Raw genomic sequence first — 2500 nt, 5'->3', positions numbered from 1 at the left:
ACACTCCACAGTCCAGACACTGAGACTTATATATACGCACACACAAACACCACAGCCAAGACACTGAGAATTATGTAAATTGACACACAAACACAGACACCACAGCCCAGACACGGAGAATTATATATATGCACACACACCACAGTCCAGACCCTGAGACTTATATAAATATGCACAAACACACACAACCGCCCAGACCCTGAGTCTTATATATATGCACAGACACACACATACACACATACACACACACACACACACACACACACACCACAGTCCAGAAACTGAGATAGATATATATATAAATATATAGACACACACACAAACCACAGTCCAGACCCTGAGACATAGATTTCCAAACACACACCACAGTCCAGACCCTGAGACTTCTATATTTCCTCACACACACACCACGGTCCAGACCCTGATACTTATATATATACACACACACACACACCACAGTCCAGACCCTGAGACTAAAATATATTCACACACACCACAGTCAAGTCCCTGTGACTTAGATATTTACACACACACACACACCACAGTCCAGACCCTGAGACTTATATATTTCCACACACACACACCTCATTCCAAACCCTGAGACTCATATTTCCACACACACACCACAGTCCAGAACGTGAGACTTATATATTTCCACATACACACACACCACAGTCCAGTCCGTGAGACTTATATATATATATACACCCACATGCACACCAGAGTCCAGACCCTGAGAATTATATATTTCAACATACACACACCACAGTCCAGACCCTGAGAATAATATATATATACACACACACACACACACCACAGTCAAGACCCAGAGACTTATATATATACACACACATACACCACAGTCCAGACCCTTAGACTTATATATATATACACACACACCACAGTCCAGACCCTGAGACTAAAATATATACACACACTCACCACAGTCCAGACACTGAGACTTATATATTTCCACACACACACCACAGTTCAGACCGTGAGACTTATATATATATACACACACACCCCCCGGTCCAGACCGTGAGACTTATATATTTCCACACACACTCCACAGTCCAGGCCCTGAGACTTATATATTTCCACACACACACCACAGTCCAGACCGTGAGACTTATATATATATACACACACACACCACAGTCCTGACCCTGAGACTTATATATTTCCACACACACATACACCACATTCCAGACCCTGAGACTTATATATTTCCACACAGACACACCGCAGTCGAGACCGTGAGACTTATATATTTCCACACGCACACACAACAGTCCAGACCCTGAGACCTATATATATATATATATATATATATATATACACAAACACACACCACAGTCCAGGCCCTGAGACTTATATATATACACACACACACACCACAGTCCAGACCCTGAGACTTCTATATTTCCTCACACACACACCACGGTCCAGACCCTGATACTTATATATATACACACACACACACACCACAGTCCAGACCCTGAGACTAAAATATATTCACACACACCACAGTCAAGACCCTGTGACTTAGATATTTACACACACACACACACCACAGTCCAGACCCTGAGACTTATATATTTCCACACACACACACCTCATTCCAAACCCTGAGACTCATATTTCCACACACACACACCACAGTCCAGAACGTGAGACTTATATATTTCCACATACACACACACCACAGTCCAGTCCGTGAGACTTATATATATATATATACACCCACATGCACACCAGAGTCCAGACCCTGAGAATTATATATTTCAACATACACACACCACAGTCCAGACCCTGAGAATAATATATATATACACACACACACACACACCACAGTCAAGACCCAGAGACTTATATATATACACACACATACACCACAGTCCAGACCCTTAGACTTATATATATATACACACACACCACAGTCCAGACCCTGAGACTAAAATATATACACACACACCGCAGTCAAGTCCCTGTGATTTTTATATTTCCACACACACACACCGCAGTCCAGACCATTAGACTTATATATTTCCAGACACACACACACACCACAGTCCAGACCCTGAGACTTATATATTTCCACACACACAAACACCACAGTCCAGACCCTGAGACTTATATATTACCACACACACAAACCACCGTCCAGATACTGAGACATATATTTCCAAACACACACCACAGTCCAGACTCTGAGACTTATATATTTCCACACACACACCACAGTCCAGACCATGAGACTTATATATTTCCACACAGACACCACAGTCCAGACCCTGAGACTTATATATTTCCACACACACAAACACCACAGTCCAGACCCTGAGACTTATATCTTACCACACACACAAACCACCGTCCAGATACTGAGACATATATTTCCAAACACACACCACAGTCCAGACTCTGAGACTTATATATTTCCACACACACACCACAGACCAGACCATGAGACTTATATATTTCCACACACACACCA

Source organism: Heterodontus francisci, unplaced genomic scaffold (assembly GCF_036365525.1).
Source record: "Heterodontus francisci isolate sHetFra1 unplaced genomic scaffold, sHetFra1.hap1 HAP1_SCAFFOLD_341, whole genome shotgun sequence".
In the NCBI taxonomy this organism is placed as follows: Eukaryota; Metazoa; Chordata; class Chondrichthyes; order Heterodontiformes; family Heterodontidae; genus Heterodontus; species Heterodontus francisci.
Note: the sequence above shows the minus strand (reverse complement) of the source record.